The sequence below is a fragment of the Colius striatus genome, chromosome Z (assembly GCF_028858725.1).
Source record: "Colius striatus isolate bColStr4 chromosome Z, bColStr4.1.hap1, whole genome shotgun sequence".
Taxonomy (NCBI): domain Eukaryota; kingdom Metazoa; phylum Chordata; class Aves; order Coliiformes; family Coliidae; genus Colius; species Colius striatus.
In genome coordinates, this window is record NC_084790.1 from 62,569,328 (window position 1) to 62,591,054 (window position 21,727).

At 40.5% G+C, this 21,727-nt stretch overlaps 1 long non-coding RNA gene across 1 annotated transcript in view; it reads right to left on the minus strand.

The window, feature by feature from the left end:
* Nucleotides 1-615: 615 nt before the first annotated feature.
* LOC133628771 (uncharacterized) overlaps nt 616-21,727 on the minus strand; it is a 33,821-nt gene continuing 12,709 nt past the window's right edge. The window contains exons 3-4 of the long non-coding RNA XR_009820828.1: nt 1,244-1,308; nt 616-673 (exon numbers count right to left, since the gene is read on the minus strand). This is a non-coding gene — a long non-coding RNA (uncharacterized LOC133628771). The remainder of the gene's footprint in view (nt 674-1,243; nt 1,309-21,727) is intronic.

Sequence of the window (21,727 nt, forward strand, 5' to 3'; positions counted from 1 at the left end):
TTTTTTTTCCCAGTTGACTTCAGTGTATTGGGTATTCAAATATCTCATCAGTGAGATTCATTCCTCTGCACATATCACCTCTCTTTTAACATGTCTTCATTATGAATTTTAAGGAGGGAAGCACCAGAAGTGGACACAAACTGAAAATTATTTTATGGCATTAACAAACCTCATATCTCAGTAATAAAGGTGAGCTGTAATGAACATTTTTGTCAAACTACTTAAAACTCCTGTAGCATTCTAATCCCACCTCAAGGTCTGTTTCTGCTGCAGCACAAGTGACCTAGAATCAGTCTGCTGATGTCTGGCCCCACTTTAAGACTGAACACAGAAGCTAATTCAAATTAAAATATGAATTAATTTGGTTCCAGCTACCTGAGACAAATGTCTTCTTCCTGAGACTAGAATATCTTAAGACATCCTGTTCCACTGCTAGAGTGGAAATATTTATTCACGTAGGCAAATTCATGATTCAGATTTTAACAAGAGGACAAAGGCTATACCTAATTGCCAGCTGAGGTAAAAATAGTTTTTGAGTTCACTGCACAGTAAGGTCAATGCAAAAACCACCTTTTCACACAAACAGTTGTATCTCTATGGTAGGACTTTATTTTACTCTCATAGATACATATATCACTGGAAGGAAATAGTTGCTCCTGGTGCCCATTTCTTCCTGAAAGGGAAGAAGAAAAATAATTTGTCATTTTTACAGACAGACCATATCTCCTGCTGAATATCTCCCAGATTAAGTATATAAACTCAAGGAAAATGGCATTTTCTCCAAACAAAAATATTCATGCCCGATTTTTATAGAAGAAATGCCAAAATGACATTATCCTGTGTGAACTGTTATTTTGTAATTAAATCTCATTTGAGCAAATCCAAACATCAACTTGCAGAGTTTCAGTACAGCAAAAGCAATAAAACCATGAAAAAACAAAGTAATTTTGGACAGGGAACTGGTTCTTCAACAACATTAATTGCAAATTAACATTCATCACAAGACTGGAACTTTGTTATTGTTATTTCAAGGGATTGTATGTGTATTAGAGAAATAACAGGTTAATATTTACAACACAGGCTAATTCAATGAGCTACTCCAGGAGGAATATGATAAGGCATAAACAAGTTTTAACTAATTATTAACTAGGTTAACATGACATGGTGTGCATGTGTCATGGATGGAGACATTACTCTTACAAAGTGTTATGAATGTGTCATATCTGCAATACTGATTACTCACCTCTGCTTGCAGGCAGACTGAAAGTACTTGCTGCTAAGTGTATGTACCAATTTAGTCACTGCAACCTAAAGGATTAAGGGGAAAATATTGTCATATAGGGCATAGGGCATTCAAACTGCATCTCAGTGAATTAATTCTATTTGGGTGTTTTTAATCATCTTCTGTTCCCTTGTGTCACAGCAGCTTCAACATCTTAAGAAATAGAGAATGAGCTAGAAAACCATGTCCACAATTTAGCCAGTATTAGCTCAGCATTACACCACAGGAGTCCTGATTTTCTCCTTACTGCTTTTTGTGCAAAGTTTGCAGAACAAATGGCTTTCACAGCTTCTGAGCCCACAACAGGTCCTCTATTTGTACTTCCTGGTATTTATCACACAAAGCTCAAGTGATGTCATGCAGCTGCACTCGCATTTGTTCATTGTGTGGCTGTGTCGTTGTCTTCTGCAGTTACTAAGCTAAACCTGAGCCCCACATGACGCACCACCTTGCTCCTCCTTGTCATATCCTGGTGCCAGGCGAGACCTAATTCCTTGTCTAGCACCACTACCAGTCAGGAGCTACAACTAGATACAGACCATGACACTCACAATTTAAAAAATGCTCTCTACTCAGCTTCCACTAACAGTGTGAGGAACCACAGCAGCAGGTTGGTAGGATGTCTGCAGGATGGAAGACATCCACACTTCTATAATATTGTTTCCAAACAACTGGAACTTTTTATTTAGAGGAATTCTGTACAAAAGGAAGTCAGCAATCCTAAGGATCCTTACAGCTGTGGATGCCAGAATCTGTTGCCTTTCTTTTATCTGGCAGCCTTACAAGAGTGTCGGGAAAAAAAGAAAAAGAAAAAAAAATTAAAATGCTGGTATCTGTGGCTGAACTAGCAGTTTGAAAGTTTTGAGAGCCTCAAATTTATATCTGAAGACCAAGAGTCTGAGGGCTCATTCAAGGGCACCATTCCGAGGACTTTCACTTCTTCTACAGAGAGTTTCCAAGCCCTGAGAGTTGCCAGAATTGGGATTCAGAAAAAACATTGTCCTTCCTCCTGATGATGTCTTGCCCTTGTCTGAAGCAAGCCACAGCAAAAAAACAAGGTGACCTGACTCCAGAGCTACATCCCACAAAATGTCTGTCCAGTGCATTGGAGTCCCCAGCCCTCAGACCACCTGCACATATGGTCAGCCTACAGTCTAGATCATCATTTTCACTATGTCTATTTAAATAGGAAAACTACTAGTCTACAGTGATCTCTGATGAAGGTTCATGAGGTTGTTTTAAAGGGCTCTAGGATTGCTTTTACTTTGAATAGAAGTTTTGCATTTTAGCAGATTTACAAAATATTTAGGGTCTTAAGGACTACTTACACTGGTTGGAAATTACTTCTGGGAACCAAGGTTTTTGTTGTGGATATATTCCAAAAAAACAGTGCTTCAAAGTGAAAGGAGATGACTAAAGAGGTTTTCCTGTAAATTTTATAATTCTGAAAAAGATGGAAAAAAATTGATACTTTCCATATCCTGCTGAATTAGGACCCAGTAAAGGTGGGTCCTAAAAAAATAAATAATGCAAAAACCTCTCTGACTTGTTTTCAGATCTCAAAGAGATACAATTGTAGTGTTACTGAGATTAAATTGGCTTTTGTTTCATTCTATCCAGAATCTGTTCAGAGCAGGACTTAAGACTGCACGTATGCAAAACCCATGCTGTAGAGCACAGTCTATACACAGTATCATGAGTCTTATTTATTTATACAAGTTATCCCATTAACTTCAACAAAACAACTCATTTGTAGAGTTGATCTGTAGCCTGGACATGTGCCTATGCAACCTGATCTAGGTGAACCTGCTTCTGCAGGGGGGTTGGACTAAATGATCTCTAAAGGTCCCTTCCAACCCCTACCATTCTATGATTCCGTGATTCTCAAGTGTTTGCAGAGTTGGTATTAAAAATAGCTATAAAGGGAGAAATAAATTATTAATGAATAATCAGCCTCAATATGCCTCCCAGGTTCCGCAAGGAGAGCTGGGTTAAAGATTTAGCCTTCCACACTGCTTATCGATAAATTATATCCTGAACTATAAGATGCAGAAGGACAGCTTTCCACGAAGAAGGGTAGAGGGAGAAGGAAAAAAATCCACTTCCTTGCAACAAAAGAAGTAACAGTCACAAATATCTTAGCTAGTGATTTAGTAAGTTGTTTTGTCACCTGTGCAGTAAAGTTTCCTCATGTGATTATTTCCTATTATCTCCTTTCCCAAGATGAATTTATTGATGAGATTATAATTTTTAATGCCTGGAAGGTATGCCTAACATCCAGACCAGTTCAGTCTGGAATCAGTATATGTGAAAAATTAGAAAATTTTGACATATGTGTATACTGTGAGATGGTAAAAAGAGATAACCCATAGACATTGGGGATTACAAAAGAGTTGGTAAACAAATTTATTTCAAAACTTGAAAAGCTGGTAGCTTGATGGAAGGGTAGGACAGGAGTGATCTCCACCTTAGTGACCTAGATGGCTTTGCTTACTTCCTTGCCTGCTTTTGTCCATTTAAATACCCAGTCCCTGCAAGATTATTTTGCAACACAGGAACCTTGGAACTCCTGAGAAAGTCAACATTGCTTGAACATGCACATTTTCTGATTATTAACACACAAGAATTTCTGAACATGAATGAGATGCACCTCATATGATACAATAAATTAGTATGACACACTTATCCATGTCTTCTTTTGTCTCAAAAGATGTAACACCACCTGTCTGTCACCTCATGTTAAAAGATTGAGAAGCAAGCTGTTGATGCTAGGATTTAACCACACAGGCAGACATGAACCATGCTGTGTCACACACAGTGACTACTACAACAGGACCCTAGCTGACCCTGAAAAGTCTATCAGATTGTTAGGGAGCCGTGGTTAGACTCCCAGCTCCATGAGGTATTATGCAGATTCCTATGGGATGAAAATGGTTTCTCTTCTTTGAAGTGCAGGTGCCAGATGTACAAATGCCAGCTAACTCTGAGCCCTCTTACAAACTCTCATCCCATCCTGTGATTAATTATCTCTTCCTCATCCCTGGATCACCTACAATGATCCAGAATAATATTGTTCCTTACCATCAGCACAGACTAAAATACACGGACTGAACAGGTCGCCAGCAGTCCATGCTCTACAGCTCTTCTGCATTTCCAGATTATGTACATGGGTTATAGATTGGCCTTCAAGTATCATTTTTGTGCATGCAAGCACATGAATTTTATACCCAGATTTTATGATGGATATTCAGATTCTGGTTTATGTATTTATTATGGGCATCTTTGCTATTTCCAGAAGAGTTTATCCTTTGTTGATGCCAAAGAAGAAAAAAAATACTAAAATTGTGAGTGCCAGAAGTTTAAAACTAGAATGAACATTCAAAGAAGCCAAAGTATGTTACAGTTGCACAACTGCTCAGAGGTCTTGAAATTTTTGAGTGCAAGGACTCAACACTACAGTGCTGGTACAACCATTTTGCTTACAACGTTCAGCATCACATTTTAGTACGGAGAGCAAAGTTCTTGAAAAGGTGGATCGGTTTTTCTTCTAGTATCAGCAAGGCCCTGAAAGTTGAAATGTGACCTTGTATGGTGGGTTTGGGACTTTATGCAAGTAGTTCTCGGCAGACATGAACCAACTACAAAAACCAATTCCATCTGTTAAAACTGCACCAGTTTGGCTGGCACCAAGTTTTCTCTCCTTACTCTGCATTCTGACTGATGGAATATGAATCATAGGAATTAAAGACAGAAATAATCTTTAGCTCATCTATCCTTCTACTGCCACATCAGTATTAACTTCCTGACCTACTCGTTGAAAGCACTGCTTTCAAGCCCTTTTGTAAAAGTTGCAGACTTGCACCAATTCCTTGTCAATGCTCAATGCTAACAGCTCTGTATCGGGTCTGAAGTGGTGGTGATTTTCCACAGCACTACTAGTTTCTCAAACTAGAAAACCTTTCATTTGTAACTTTTCCCTAATTTCATCACATTACCTCCTTGGCAACTTCTCTATATGTTTAAGTGTCTTTCCACCTGTTTCCACTTCTGCAACATTGTTCCTCTTGATTGCCACAGCAAAGAAGTAGGTTTCTAAAGGTGATTGGTTTTAGAATACTCAAAAACTTTCAAAACAGCTCTACACAGAATAGCATGATTTCTTGGGTGGATGGTGTGCTGCTACTAAAAGGAAGGGCAGAATTACACAAAAGTACAGGGACACATTCCTGCTAGTGCAGGCATGACTGAACAGTTACTGAGGAACAATAGGCTTTCCTGAATGTTGCTACACCTCAAGCAGTCTGTTTACAAAACTCTAAACTGAATCTATATAGAAAATACCACAAGTCAGAATTTGAGGTTTCCTCTTGCTGTTCACACTTTCCTATAACGGAAAATGGGCAATTCCTCTGCATTCTTAGAATGCTACATTCATCATGGGTAATCGTGTGTGTTGGTTATAACTACACAGGTAGCTCCTTGATACGGCTTTTCTGTATAATGTATTTTCTACCTATTCTTCATACTGGACTTGCAGATCCTGCAATAAATATCCCACTTTACAGCATGCCAGTTGTCAGTACTCCAGAAGATTTTCAGCTTAAAAATTGATTGGGAAATCTTCACATGGTTCAAAGATTTTCCTGTTTGCTTCTTTAAAAAAAAAAAAAAATTCCAAACAGCAAAATACGCTTGATTTCTTCAGAATGTTTCTCTTTACACACATTTATTGAACATTTTCCAACAGAAATGTAGTCTTGTGCATTTTATTTTTATTAGGCTTTGATAAATTCCAGTCTAGACATATGATAAACACTTTTGTATTTTCTTTCTTTCAGATATACCAAAGTATGTGTAGTGTACATCCCTGAGTGAACTCCAGCGTATTCTGAATGTAAGTATAGATATCTTCTAATTCAGCCCATGCCTAAAGCTGTTGTGCACAGCTACTTAAAATAAATTTTATTCAAGAGAAAAACACATCATGTTCTAGTTTAAAAGCAAAGAAGTGTGGGAGGGAGTTTTCTAATCAATTCTGAATGGAAGAAAGAGGGGTGCTCTGCTGCCACTTAAAAGACACTTGTGCAAAATTGCTTGTAATCACAGTTTTAAGTATTAAGCAACACTTAACTTTTAACAACAATTTCCCCAGGGGACTGCGACAACTGCTAGGGTTCACCAGAGAACTGCACTGTCAGCTGTAAGGAGAGTTCAGCACTAGCATGGATTCAGACAGTGCTGATGTGTTAGTTTAGGCTCTACCTTTAATTGCTGATACTTGGGATATTTTTAAAAGAGTTCAAGCCAATCAGATGACCCTGAGAGAACAGAGACACATTATAGTAGCCTTGGAGAAAGAAAATTATCCATGCGTTTTGCCTTCTTATGTGGTCAGTTCAAGTAAAAGGCTGTGAATGGTGACAATATTTCATTAAATGAACAAGGGTTTTCAGAAATAGAGCTGACGTTGAATATTAACCAGATACTGCATGTTTCTCCAGTCCTCTAATGGAGCCACTCATTACTGCAGGATCCTAATTTTTATATCGGATCCTTCTTACCCAGAGAGATACATAGGGAAGGTACATAGTGTCTTTATATTTTGAAAAATTAAATAACAAGGCATCAGCACACAACATAGCTTACAGAAAGCTTTGTGTCAAGACATTGCAGAACACAGCTTTAAAGCCAGGGCTGCTGAGCTGCACCAACACAATCTTCATGCACACCCCATGCACATGTAAAATAGATTATTGCAGATTGTGCTATTTGTATTGATTTTTATTTTGATAATGATGACAATGTGCTTGGCCTGCTCTCACCACACACACAGGACAGTTTGAATACACATACATGCACACACACATGTAGTGTCCTTTGAAATTGTGGCCTTATATCATGTACAGCAAATAACAAAGCAGCAGCTGTAAGTCAAAAAGTCACACTACCTCACAATAGACAAACTCAGTAAACATAACTTCTCTTTACTAAATTTTGGGGTTTCATTACAAAGAAAGCTAGACAATGAATGGGAAAATCATGAAGAGGAGTTTGCTCCAAGCTGTTATTCTCATCTCAGCATTGGCTCTACCAGTGTTCAGAGTGGCAACCTGGTTTTATTTTCACACAAATTATTGTTTTCCTCACAGAGCTGCTGAGGAAAAAGAACTGTGATATTTGGGGCCAATAATGAAGCAGTGAGATAAATGTCTTGCATTTTCCATCCATTTGCTGACAGGCTTTCTGAATTAATATTAAGGAAATTTGCAGTCTCCTGGGCCAGCAGCAACTCTGCCTGTTGCAACAGTGCTCAGCGTACCTGGCGGCTCAGCCTCGATATCCTGACATGGTCATAACTCCAGTCTGTAGCATATTAAGGAAATACACAAATCTTGCCATTCTGTACTTAGGCCATAACTTGGAACAGAACTGATAAGACAATACAACTTTTATTTATCATAATTACTCTGGGACTGGTACCTAATTCTAGGTAGTTTTTTTCCTATATATTGTGGTAATGAAAAAATGTTGTTGGACTTCACATCCAGCTTATAGCTGGAACCTTGGTACAAAAAGGCAAAAGTACTCTCAGGCTGCCGAATACCTATAAAACTTCATTTGCTAAAGAGAAACTAAATTCTACTGGCATGGCCAGAATTACCCTAGCTTTGGGATCACATCAAACAAGTCAACACTCCTCTAAAAAAGCATTCTAGAGTAATTGCAATGAATAAATATAACTCACTTGTGCAAGTCGTTTATTTCAGTGATATCAAGCCAAGCCAAACAAATGCAGAAAAAGATTTAAAACTTGTCTGTTTTCTTCAGGTCACGTCAAGATGATCTACCTCAAGCACACCACCTGAGGAGGCACACAGTAGTGAAATCCTAAGAGCCTTCATTTCACAGTGTCTTAATGCTTCAGACAAGGAAAGTTTCCTGGATGGCTTCACTTGCTTGTAACAATGCAGACCTCCATTCATGATGGCACTTTTCTAGCAGTGGGATATGGGCCATGAAGCAACTAAAAAGATTGCTGTGCCCCACCTTGGGATCACACAAGAAAAATGCAGAGAAGTTCTCCTGATGTCTCTTGATCTGGCTCTTTTGAACAGACAATAGCCAGTGAACAGCCACAACCATCATAAAGGCAATTTGCACTTCAGGCAGGCAGATGCCCTACACACACAGCAGCTGTACATTTGACATGATGCTTACTGCTGCAAGCTGGCCACAAGCCACTGTGCTAGTCAACAGCTGTGACCGTGGCTTTAGTGGCCACAGTCACAGGTTCCTCTGACTCATCTGCAGCTGCCCAGGAAAAAGAACATGCACAAGGCCAGAGAAAGAGAAGAAGCCTGGGTAGCTGCTTCAGTGACGGCAACACAGAATAGCTTCATTTAGTATGTTGTTCTGGGAGAAATAAAGAGTCATTTTCAGGGAGAAGAGACCTCTCTGTGGCTGCAGAAGAGGGAGATCCATGCACTTCAGAAACACAGAGATCTCCTGCAAGTACCTAGAGCATCTGGAAGCTCATGACGCTCCTTTCCTCCATTGGTAGTAACCAATACAGTGTTGACAGTCTGACAAGTAAAGTCATTGTGATGAAGGTGGACACATCCCTTGAATTACAGATATTGCCATTGCCTTGCCCTCAACAGTCCTAAAGATTGCTAATGACTGTTTGGATGCACGGACACTATAGTGTTTTTTCCTATCTTCTTCTATGTCTTCCTGTTTTCTTCCAGCTACCACAGCTGCCAAATACTTGTTTATATCAGTAACTGTCTAACAGTCACTAAAGTAGCTGCAGGGTAACTGAAAAGTGTGCTTTTGGTAAACAGTGATTCTTGATGTGCAGTATCAGCCTCTGTCATGGTTCCTGCCCAGACAGCAACAAAGCACCACGCAGCCTATGCTCACTTTCCTTAGGATGGCAGAGGGTCCAGTGAGATGGGAGGATAAAAGATAACCAAGGACCTTGTGGATCATGACAAGGGCAGGGAGGGCTCACTGCCAATTATAGTTCCAGGCAAAATAGATTTGACCACTTGACTTTGGGAGGAAAGTAAAAAGTTTATTCTACCACCTACTAGAAACAGAAGACACGGAAAGCAAATACAGAGCAGGATGACAAGAAAAATACAATCAGCACCCTAAGATCTTCTTCCTCCACTTCTCCCTCCTTCCTGGGTTCAGGTCCTTGCTCCTGATACCTCTACCTCCTCCTCACTCAGCAGTGCATGGGGACAGGGAATGGGGAATGTGGTCAGTCCCTCACAGATGGTCTCTGCCACTTCTCAGAGGAGAACGACTCCTCACATTCTTCCCCTGCCCCAACACAGAGTCACTTCCACAGGATACATTCCTTAACAAACTTCTCCAGGGTGAGTCCTTCCCACGGGCTGCAGCTTCTGCTCAAAGACTCCTCCAGTGTGGGATGACTCTGCAGCCAGTAGCATTCTGGGCACCTTCTGCTGCAATGCTGCCCTCACACAAATTCATGGTCTCCTCCAGGCACAGTCACCATTCCTGGTGTGGGATCCTCCACAAGCCACCAACAAATCTCAGCTTCATCACTCCTCTCCACAGAGTGCAGGGATACAGCAACTGCCATCTCTCCATGGAATGCAGAGAAGTCTCTGCTCCAGTACATCTGCTCCTCTCTTCCCCCACTGACATTGGGGTCTGTGTAGTCACTTCTCTCTCCTCCAACTCCTTCTACCACCAGCTGGAAACGAAAGATGAACAGGAAGAACCCTCCTCTTCTATCTTCTTCTTAAAATGCAATTGTGGAGGCATCCAATTGGCTCAGCCCCAGAAGTGGGTCTGACTCCGAGGTGGGGAAGGTTTTGAGCAACTTCTTACAGAAGCCATCTTTACAGCCCCTTCCATGCTACCAGAAATGGCTCCACATAAACCCATGACAACCTCGAAGCACAGTCGTGATGTGTGGGCTACAATATTGTCTGGAGCAATAGAGAAGGCATTGCAAAAAAACACATCAATTTTTGCAGGCAGTCTGAGTGCACCAGGAGATGCCACCTCTCCTAAGGGAGACTTGCTGAGGATACAGTATCAGGAATTTCTCACATAGATATCTCAACATTCATTTGGCAAAAAAAAAGGCTTTGACTTACATATTGGGTCACTTCTCCTAACTCAGGGAGTGTGACATCACTAGCCAGGGTCCATGTTCACCTGGGCCAATGCTTGTGCTGCCGCTGCTGTGTGCCTTATTGTGAGTACTGCAGCATGAAATACATTTACTGACAAGAAGGTGATATGCCTGCCTTTGGTTTGTGGCCTATTTAAGCTTTTTGGCCCATTGGCTCAAAGATGGAATACCTACTTAGATGATTTGTAAAAAGGTATTTTCTTAAAAGAATGGAAGAAGAGCTCTCTCTGGGCAGGATCATTTGGTTTAATGGGCATTTGAATAGGCACTATCTCTGCCTCTCTTAAACTGCAACGGGTTACACACTGTGCAAACAGTGAGGGCTTGAACTGTAGGATACAAGACGTCTCAGTTCGGAAATATTAATCTCTGGATTCAAGGTTCCCTGTTGCCTCTTGAAGGTCTCTTGAGAAACACAGAGGCTTGAGAAGTTCATAAAGCACAAGCTGATGCTCCAAACTAATCAGAGCAACTCAGCTTCAACAGGCCACTGTTTTCACTACAGAAGGAATCACCAGCTGAAGGGTTATGATACTTCAAGGCACATTCTTTGCAGGAGACTGAGTTGTTCATGCCTGTCAAAGGGAAATCCTCACCAAAATTCACTGCTCGGCAGAACCAACCCCTGTAATGAACGTTTGCAGAGCAGCAGGAAATCTCTTGTCTGACTCTAAGCTTGCTGAATGGTTCCCAGTGTCCAGGTGTGTGAAGACTTTCTGCACACACCTCCGATCTGCTATTTCATTTGAAGCACTACACTACATATCTTCACCTTGAGTCATTTTGGTTTTCCACTCTCCCATTGGCTCCACTCTCTCTGTTTTCATGGAATAAAGAAAGTTCATAAGGGAAAAAATGTCAATATACAATACAACAAAATAAAACAAAACAAAATAACAACAAAGAAAACCACCCAAAAAATTATTCCTATTTAGCAAGAGAGATACTTCTTAGCTGCTCAGTACTCTTTGCCTATAATCTATGAGCTAGGCCTAGATATGACAGTGGCGAGCAGGGTTTGCATGTGCTATATTGTGGGGACCTCGATCCTTTGCAGGGGCATAGGTAAACATCCAGCTACATAGCACTGCCATTGCAAGATGAACTACAGTCCACAGCATCCCATGTCTCATTTCCACTTAAAGGAAACCCAAGAACAGAGGACAGAATGAAATCACAGTGCTGTCCAAGAGCTTCATTGATCTAGGTGATCATAGGGTCAGAACCTGCGAGGTAGATCCCAAAGGACGTTTGCTCTGCAGGGTAAACATTATCCCCATTATGCTGCTCATCGTCCTCAGCTCAGAAAAGCATGCCTTCCACCCAGACTGACCACTCCATAGTCTTTGCTTGTATGTCCTGGAACAGTATCAGCTGCCTAAAGTGTTCATACATGATATATTACTAATATAGATGATAGAAACCTGTTACTTTGCCTTACAATGCCTCCTTTTTTCTCTCAGTTATTGTTGGAGTTCCTGAGTCATAGGTTCTTAGGGACAGCTGTTCCTCATCCATGAGAGTTTTCAAGGCCTGATGCTCACAGAACTTCAGGTTAGGCAGCCAGACACCAAAGAGCAAGAAGAGCAACTTTGTAGAAAGCGTGCTTCATAGTTAATTTATCTACTAGATCACCTTCTTCAATGCCCTTCTAGTTTCTGGATTACAGCAATTTTTCCTTCTTCAGTAATTCTTGAGGTTTGCCTCTTTGTTCTGCTGCCTTTTTGATTGTCACCCATATGTCAGTCCTCCAGACCCAAGCTTCTTTCCTTCATTTCATCATGCTCACATAGGTAACCAAACATTTGTTTGCAGGTGCTGTGTGTCATTTAGCAGCAGTGTTCCAGGAAATTATGCACATTGGATGTAAATTCTATGCTGCTCATTGTTCAGATTTCGTGATGCAATCACAAAAAACAGCAATAGAGCAACTGGCACTTATGTTAAACTAAGGGAATATGCTGCCTATATGCAGATCTTTTTATATCAATGCTGCTTGAGTTACTGCTAAGTAAATTCAACACACACAAAAGTTCCCAGGTACAATCAATATTGATCTTTCCTTGTTTTGCTGTTAAGATCTGGCTATGCAACACTGAAATAAACTGAAAGTATTTACTATGAGTTCATGAAGACCAAATTCTATTTCAAAATTGTTTTTTGTGAAATAGAAAAGGAGGTCAAATGTAAATGCAGGCCTACAAACTGACTTTAAATGAATCATGACTTTGCACATAAACCAGGCACCACACTATTTGCACATACTGTAACTGTATCTCTCCAGCCTACAGCAGCACTGCCTACAGATTTTCAACCAATTTACATCAAATACGTGTTGCCTGTGTCATTGTTAATGTCCTTGATCTACAGACATCCGAAAAATTCCATTTCTCCCCTCAGGTTAAAAGTAGCTACAGATGCCTGTTAGTTTTTGATCACTGAATTCCATATACTATGAGGAAAAAATGTACTACATTGGACAACATATCATGAAGTATCTATACTATTTCACTGATGAAGAACATTCCCAGATTATGATGATAAGCTTCAATGGTTAAAGCTCAGTAGAGAAACTGATAGATAGGGTAACAAAAGGGTGAGTTGTTGAGCTACTCTCCCACACCTTGCAGATAACTCCAAGTCTTGCTGTATATTGGGTTTGGGTCAGCTAGGTATTTGTGCTACGCATTTTTTCTACAAGGAGAAATTTATGGGTCAAACAACGTTGGTATCATTATCTCAGTAGAACTATATCAGTATAAATCCTTGCATGAACATTCTCCTTCTTGGCTAAGACTGCTCACATGGGAATTTATTTCAGCATAACTATAGTACTAAAATTAGAACAATATCGTTCTACTCTTAAAAATTCCCATCTAGAAAGTACTGTCAAAACTACTAAAAGAAACACCACCAATTCACCTTCATCTGTTCAGCCATATTTTTCACTGCTATTTTTGTGAAGAAAGGAAAATGAAATTATTCTGTATATAATGCAGAAGGGAAAATGTTTTACATCATCTGGTCTTGTATCTTTTCCTGTATCAAAAGTAATTGGTATTAAACTTCATATCAAGAATATGGTAGCACAATATAACTTGAAATCCAGATAATCAAAAGGTAATTCAGACACCCAGAAATTCTCAATAGAGCTCAGCAAGAGATGAAAATGGCAAATTTCTGATTTACACAAATTAAATGTAATCACAGCTGACAAATAACTGTTCCCTACAGGGGCTTACTAAATTGGTTTGAAAGCTCTAATTCCAGATGAAATCAAAGTGCAAACAGATCCAAAAGGCATCGAAGTAGCATGGTCACTATTGGAATATTTAAATACAACACCAGCCATCTGACACAAATCAACTGATTTCTTATCTGGCCAGTTCTTGTCATGATGAAAACCCCTGTTCATTTCAGTTCAATACCATTCTTCTCTGCCTGTACTCAGTAATTTGCTCCTTTCTCCACAGCCAGCAATGAAATGTGGAGGTGGAACAATGAACACTTTCACAGCAAGAAAGAGAAGAGAAGAAAACCCTTTTCACTGGATATCTTTTACTCTTGGTCTCTATCTTTTCCTGAGACAACAGCTGTCTATGCATTTTCAAAAAAGAGAAGGCTAAAGAGACTAATAATGGCCAAAGGGGACACCCTTTTCATAGCACATCCCTTACCTACACAGTTTCAACACTGGAAGAGCTATAACCTTACCAATTATAAGCAGGCACCTGCTTATACGTGCTAGAGGATCTCTGCAGGCAGTTTGACGCAGTCTCTCCTTATGCACTATGAGGCTCCTGTGCTGTGAGTTGCTGTAGTGGGACAGGTGTGTCTGTCTCCAGTGGGGACTGAGAACGGGCTGATATGAGTGCAGGACCCTGCCATGCTGGAGCACTGCTTTGGGAAGTGAAGGCAGCACTCATTACCTCTGTGCATGTGTGGGAAAATCAGAGTAGCCCAGTTATACAGTGCTGCAGCCATCAGATGCACTTGCAGTGGTATTGCGCAGGCACTGGGCTAGGCACAGCTCCTCTTTGTGCGACAGCCCAGTCTGTTTGCCTGCCCTGCCAGACCCACTCCCAAGCCAACATTAAGTCTCTGTTAAGCAAAATTATAAAGTAGGAATCAAGTTGAGCCTTGAGGTTCCCTATAGATACTGGTTATCTCCCCTGAAGAAACTACCCTAATGATCAGTAGTCAGTGAAGCTTGTGGTGAGTAAAGGAGTTAGTGCACATGAAGCAACTTGTGATATGGGAGCTTTCTTCCTTCTTTCAGTGGTGCACCAAGAGGTTGAATAATGACTTCCACGAGGATTCCTGGATTTTTTTTCTGGTATGATCCCAGCAGAAATTTTAATTTTTAATTACAGCTAGTGGAGTTGAAATCTATATTCCATCCTTTCAACCCCAAAAGTCTTTTTCCATGAGACTTTGATTTTAAAAATATGTTCTTATTGTTCCTCTAAGTCTTTTCAAATGCCAGACTTTCTTTAAGAACAGTGTCTTGGGATGTCTCGAGGGCTTTGTTTAAATATTAATTTATTTTCTCCTCCAACATATTATTTTCATTAGCAAAATATTTTGTCATCTACCACATCGTCTGAGTCCTCTGAGAAGTTCAGCAGCTCCTCAAAAGTGTGAGTACTTAGGTCCTCATAAGGGAGGCTTAAGAGAACATGTCTCAGAGACCACTGAGAAGGAACTGGGAAATGGATGAATGCAATTGCAATCCAGCTGAAAAGAAGATGAATAACTGCTGTGAGAACAAAAGCTGTGTTCACTGGCAGAATGACTGAAACGAATCCAGCATTATAGGCCTGGAACTGTGATTCTTCTTGGAGCATCTACACACTTATATTCAGTCTCCCAGACCAGAAAAGGAGAGGAAAAGTGAGAGCACTGGATGTCACTGAGGAAGAGAGGCCAGTAGCCCAGGCTACTTTAAACATCTCTGGTTTTGCTATTTAGTGGTTTAGGAAATTGCCAGCTCTTCCTTTAGCTCAAACAGATGACAAAAGTGTCAGGATTCCTTATCTCTGCTAATATGCCGTATGAAACATCATCAGAAGAGCCCAAGAAGATTACTTCTTCATCTTAAGGGGTGACATCCTTCTTAAAAATCCCACGAAATTATGTATGCAGATGAGACTTTGTCTGAAGTCCCATGTCCAGTTCTAGGCTCCCCAGCTCAAGAGTGATAGAGAACATCTGGAGAGAGTCCAGTGCAGGGCCACCAAGATGATCAGGGGACTAGAACATCTTTCATACAATGAAAGGCTGCGGGAACTGGGGCTGTTTAGTCTAGATGTCCTGGTTTAGCAAGGAGCAGCTTTTGGCTTAGTAACAGGGGGAGCGGGTTGCAGTGAAGACCCGGTAAAGAGTTTGCGGACCCTCCCCCGGCTCCTGGGCTCACACCCACCTCCGGCCCGGCTGGGCCAATCTGGTGCCTCTGCGATCACTATTTAGGGGACGGGAATTTGGAATGCGGGTCAGGAGGTGTAAGAGGGATACAAGATGGAGGCGACCACGCGGACCCTTCAGCCAGAGGAGGAAGGAAGGAGGAGCAGTAGACTGGAGACCCTTCTGCAAGCCGTGGCGAGAATGCAGCTGTGCCCCTGAAGCCTGTGGAGATCCGTGGCAGGACTGAGAGCCACCAGCAGCTCCATGTGAGAGAGCCCGGACGGGCGAGGGACTGTGTGGGGAGACGGCCATGGCACAGGCCGTGCTGGAGAGCCTGTGTGCCACAGAGCAGCCCCACACGAGAGGCAGAGAGGAGCTGCAGCCTTTGGAATGGGTGCACGTCGGAGCAGCCCGTGCAGGGCTGCCATGCGTGTGAGTTACCCCACGGACTCGCAGGGAGGACTGGTGTGGAGTTCACCCGTCCTGAGGAGGGACAAACGGCAGAAGCTATCGGGAACAGACTAACTGAAACCCCCACTGCCTGCCCCCCGAACCGTTCGGGGGGGGCAAGGTAAAAACCCCGGGATCAGGGCTCTGAGCCCGGGAAGAGGGGAGGTGTGGCGGGAAGGTGTTCTTAAAAAGGCTGGTTGGACTCTTCATTGATGTATTACTCTGTGTTGTTTCTGTGTTGTTTCGTTTTGGTTATGTTTTGGGTTTTTGTGGGTATGTTTTAGTTGATGTTGCATTAAATTATTTTCTGGTTTTTCTTCCCCAAACCGAGTAGCCTGGTCTGTTTTGTCCTGAACCTTAAGCGGCAATTAAGCCCTCCCTGCCCTTGAGCAATTCTCAGCCTCTTCGGTACTTGAGGCTAATCGTGGTCTTTGTTCCCTGATGGGCCTAAACCACGACACTAGAGAAGACTGAGGTAGGATCTCATTAATATTTAGAAACATCTAAATGGTGCATGTCAGGATGTTGGGACATCTTATTTTTTTATGGTATCTAGCGACAGGACAAGGGGTAATGGGATGAAGCTGGAACACAAAAAGTTCCACATAAACATTAGAAAAAAATTTTTACTATGAGGGTGAGGGAGTAGTGGCACAGGCTGCCCAGGGAGGTTGTGGAGTCTCCTTCCTTGGAGGTCTTCAAGACTCACCTGGACATGTTCCTGTGGGACTTGATCTAGGTTGACCTGCTTCTGCAGGGGGGTTGGACTAGATGATCTCTAAAGGTCCCTTCCAGTCCCTACCATTCTATGATTCTATTATTCTAGCTTAATCAACACCATGAGTAAAGCGTGATGTAAGAGAGAAGCTAAAAATGCAATGTCAAACAATGTAAGGTTCATAAATGTTAGTATAACAGCAGACAAACCTTTGAGTAGAAAAAAATGTAGGTGGAAACGTCATTAAAGCTGGTAGCATAATGCACAACTTCAAGGGGCCTGAATTAAGGTTGCTGCAGCAACCCTGATTTTTAAATACCAGGTTTCACACTGTTCCTGTTTCTTTCTCAGAGGTTTCTGGACTGCATTGTATCCACTGTCAGCTTTGCTTGTGGCTGTATGGAATGCACTGAAAAAGAAACCTAAACCTAAAACACCTCAACTACTTCAAAGACAACCTTGAAAAACATGGATTTTCAAAATACTCTAAATTTTTACAGGGAAGAAAGAGAGTAACAACTTATATTACTTTATGGTTTCAAGTCCCATGAAGTCTGCCTGTTCCTAAAGTTGACCAAAATGTTAAGGTTACAGTGACCATGAAAAGGTACATCAATTAGCACCCACTTTTGTATTTTACAAAATAACCACAAATCCTTCTCCCTGTCCTTCTTCAAAATAGCCTTTTAATCTCATGAGCTTGATTTCTTGCAGTATAAAGTAGCTTAAAATAGAAAAGCAGAATTTCAATAGTTAGATCAAACTGCAAGCTTCCCTAATAAGTGACAACATTTTCCTTTGAAGTGCTACACTTATACAGAAGACTGAATTTTGTATTGTTTTAATGGTAGCAAAATTCAAGAAAGTAACTGCAGGATATATCTATTTTGCTTTCAAATACAATCTTAAACCTAAATTTCCCAGTTAGATAAAGAACACCATCAGAGTCACTGGGAACTGAAAATGCATGAAAATTAGAAAGCGTTCATGTAACCTTAGAAAAAGCAGGGTTTTTTTGGTTTTGGGTTTTTTTTCAAAAAAAAGAAAAACACTGGAGCTCCTGCCCAAAGGGAAACTGATGAAGCACAGTACTTTTCAGAAAAATCATATTTGTTATTAGCAAATGCTAAGATTCTTCAGTGGGTAAAAAATACTAATGTACAATTTCTGTCCATTCCCCTAATGAGTAAGAGTTCATTTTATATCAGACATGAACAAAAGTGTGGATTAATGCTGTTGTGATGCCCAAAGTTAGAACACAGTGTTAAACATCAAAGTTTTTCATGTTGGTAATATAAGCAGCACTATATATTGAAAATCATGAATGTAAAAAAAAAAAGAATAGAAAGGAAAAAAATAATTTTGTGTTTGGAGATGTAAGGGAAAATCAACAGGTTTAGATGCTCTAAAATTTAATCTGGTCTGGTAATTTGCATTGCATTTCAGACATACAGTGACTCACAGTAATTACAGACATGTAGACAGAAACAGAGACTCTTTGCAGGTAGGCCTCTCATCAAACATAACCCTTTACAGCTGTTTTGTTCTTATCATTTGACCCTTTTGGGACTCTGTTAAATGCACATTTTAATAACACTGTTATTTCTAGAAAGGTGGTGCACGGGATTATTTCTGCCACCAGCCCCTGTGAGCTGCCAGATAATTCCTTCAATCAACAGGGTTTGACCACAGCCCCACATAGCCCTTTTGTCATCCTTCCAGTACTCTGCAATAGGTTGGCTTCTCTGTACTCGACCTCCACATTCTGATATCCTGTTAGTGTCATGTAGTTAGTGTCATGTAATTAGTGTCATGTAACATTATTCTGATCACAAAAAAAAGGCAAATAGAGAGGCATTTTTATACTCCACAACTAAAATAAATAGTTAACATATACTACAGTGGCATGGGGATGGACCCTGATGTCCAGAGTTAAAAGCAGGAAAAGAAGACAGCATGATGAACCTTCCAAAAGGGCATTTCAGATGTGAGCACAAGGAGGAGTTGATCTTTTCTCTAAAATATAACAGTGGGTAAAACATAGGGAGGAGCAATCAGGCAACATGTTATACAAAATCCACTGCCTACACTATGAGAAATAATTTGAAATTTTTATTAGGGTTAGAGGAGTAAGCAGAGTCTCCAGACACTGGCACTAGGTAAAATGCCACCCAAGGGAGAACAACTAGCCCAGTGGGCTCTACGTACCTCTTCTGCAGTTTCAAGCTTGTAAGCATCCATCAGTCCATTAATTTCCTTTAACAAAAGCCACAGTTCATGACTGTAACCTCCCCAAAGTCACAAACCTTGGCACAAGCACTTGGCACAAGCACTTAAAACATGAATAGTTTTACAGTTGAAATAAGCAGAGTCCTTGCACAAAGGGGAGATGGGAGCCAGAAGTGTGGAAAGCCTTCCATTTCCCTCCTTCAGATCCAGAGACGAGAAAAAGCAGCAGTATGCAGACAAGCCAACCCTTTGTCTCCTTTTGCTCCTAGAAAACATGCCATTACCACTACAAAATAGCTGCGAGCTGGAAAGGGATTCAGTACATTTACATTCATCTGCTCAGGCAGGAGTCAAGATAGAAGTGCTCACTAGCTCCTGGCTTTTAAATAGCAGCACCAAGACAATAGAAGAAAACTGAAAATCAAGAGTGGGCATGAGTTTGCGATGTTTCTCTCTTTATAAATGAAATGATAAAATAAATCAGTTAAGCAACGGACATATCAATCTGAGTTTCTGAGCCATAAGTGACAATATTTTCATTTGATGATATTGGTTTTTAATTTTTCAGTATTTCTGCTAATAGTTGCAGGGCTGCTCTAAAGCTGGAGTAGAGATGCTTCATACTGTTATGAATGAAGGCAAACACATTGAACGTGTGGGTTAAATGGAAGAGTCATTGTGCTTTCTGTATCACAGAAGGGGCACGTGGACAGATTCATCATGACCTTCTACTATGAAGGATTCCAGCACTGTATGAAGACAAGAAAAGAAGTAGACGTTGAGGAAATGCTCTGCCCACCATGCGCAAGTAGGGCGGGAATCCTGAGCAAGCCATGGGTGACATGAGAAGGTAGATAACAGAACCAGCAAAGCATCTCTGATACCAGTATAAAAAAAACCTCTCCCCTATTCCTCTTACAATTTAAAGAAGTCACATAGATGAAAACAGAGTTTTGTCATTATAAAAGCACCAGTACTAGGTGAATTCGTATCACTTAAGTTAGTCTGAGATAACACCAAGATGTATCTGTAGCATAAACTTTCCTCACAGTTATCTAATCCCTGATTAAGCTAAGAGGTAGCCTAAATAATAGAGTACCTGCAGGCCTATTAACAGGTTGTCTACTTGAATATCTACAAGCTGTTTTTATCACTTTCTATGAGCTGGAGCAGTGAAAAAATTCAAAGTATAAAGTTATCAATTTAAAAAAAGAAAGATGACATACATAGAATTTTAGATTCTTAGTCATAGTTTAGATGTAACTTTCTTTTTTGCTAATGAAATCAGACTTCATGGAGTTTCTCCATACTTTATATTATCTTTGTTTTGTATTTTATGTGCCATAGTAACCATTTTCTTCAAAACACTGCTCATTGCCTCTGTCTTGCATTGTAGCAATAGAAAGGAAGTAAATGTTCTCAATGTTGTACTACACTCTTGAGTGTAATCATGCTCTATTGTGCTTTTCAAATGTTGAAGTGATAAATCAAGTGATGTGGAAAGATATCAGTGAGATAACCAACCCCCTTCAACAAATAGCTTTGACTAGTAGGAGAGAAAGGAAGAGACCAGGCTAACAAGATGACATTTAATTACTTGCTGAAAACGGACCTCTTCAGAAAGGTCCTTGATCACTGGATCAATCCCCAGGAAAAAAAAAAAAAAAAGTTTATCTTATGAGTGCATGGCTGGAATAACTGAAAAGATTATGTTCTTCAATCTTTACAAAAGAACATTGCACAACTTCTTTCTGACGAGACAGTGATGGCAGAGAAAAGGTCTTGTGAAAAAGTACTGTGAATGTTCTGGAAAAGCCATTACCATGAACTTCTGGACACAGTACTGGATGGACAAGCAAGTACCTCAGTTTCCATGGGACTGAGAAGTCAAAGCTGCAAGGGTTCAGTGAAACCTGACAAAGTTTCAGTAAACTCCTTGGTGACTATTTATCTTTAAAATCTGTATCATAAACTGTGAGACTTAAAAAAATAAAATGTGATGCTTAAAAACAAGGATGAAAAGATATACAGTAAGCCTACACATAATGCAAAAAGAATCAAGACACTTATAGTCTGATGTATTTTCCTATACAGAGAAATATTTATAACATAGCTTTTATTAGTAGTAGTAGCATTAGTATTATTACTACTACTGTTGCTATTGCTATTTTATTATTGGGATGCTTACAATGACAGATAATGCAAGACCATTAATGGGCCCCAGAGAACCAAGACAAAGTGCCTGGGGAGCCATCACTTGCATTGTCAGGATATGCCTGGAAATTTCCCTCAGTACTTAAAGACTGAGTATCAGCTCTCAAAGATTTTCCCTGCCTCTGCAGCTTTCAACCTACAGATTATCAAGCAATCAAATTTATTCAGTGGCAGGGTAACTAAACTGTTCAGTGTCTGCCAATCAGCACAGTAAAAAAAGTGATCCGATGACATGAAGAGATTCATTCATATC